This window comes from Etheostoma spectabile, chromosome 6, assembly GCF_008692095.1.
Source record: "Etheostoma spectabile isolate EspeVRDwgs_2016 chromosome 6, UIUC_Espe_1.0, whole genome shotgun sequence".
Classification (NCBI taxonomy): domain Eukaryota; kingdom Metazoa; phylum Chordata; class Actinopteri; order Perciformes; family Percidae; genus Etheostoma; species Etheostoma spectabile.
Window position 1 is genome coordinate 22365668 of NC_045738.1, and position 879 is coordinate 22366546.

An 879-nucleotide genomic window follows, 5' to 3' on the forward strand; every position below is an offset into this window, starting at 1 on the left:
GAACCTGAAAATGAGCATAATATGGGCGCTTTAACAACTTCAAGGGTACCTTTGTTTTTTTTGTTTTTTTTACCAACCTGGACCCTATTTTGGTTTGTTTTTGTGTCTACGTGACTGATGGGAACAACAATCTGGGATTTTGGTCCAGTATTTAGTGAGATTGCAGCAGTCAGCAAACAGCAAAACAAGCTACAATGTTACTGGAAAGCTTCAATTTACGTCCACTGACAGGGTCAGATTATTGTGTCTGACAACTTCATGGAAAGGATTTCTAAGGAGGTCAATCTTTCTGTTAAAGAGTGAGATCCTTTTTTAAACAATATCCGCGTAATTGCGATCGCTGCGATTGCGAACAGTAATTTTATCATCGTACAATACACTTAATACAAAGTCCACAAAATATGAAAACTATGACAAACCATTTTGATCAGTCTATTCACTTTGAAGTATCAAAAGTACACTTATTTTGCCTTTTTAACGGATTAGACCTTTGCTCAGGTTGGAGATGGGTTGAGCTATGGTGGAAATGATCACGTCAACAATCTCCAAGTACCGATTCTTTTGGCCGCATAATCAGTCCTAATTGGAGGACTAATCTGGCAAATTTGGCAATGCCTTAAATTATAAAATAGTTATGCACTAAAGCTGTAGTGTTTTTATCACTCCTTTTTGTCCGTTGTTTATTTGTAAAGAAACACGACAATGTGTAAAAGGCTCCATTACCTTGTAGCTCACGTTACGGCTCTGTAGCAGACATTTTTGTAAAAATAGGCTAACGATTATATCATAACCACGTGACTTACTGTTGCACAGTAGAGGAATTATCGTATAGTACAGGGTAAGCATGCAGACAGTTTGGACTTCCATTAGCTGTTTAGG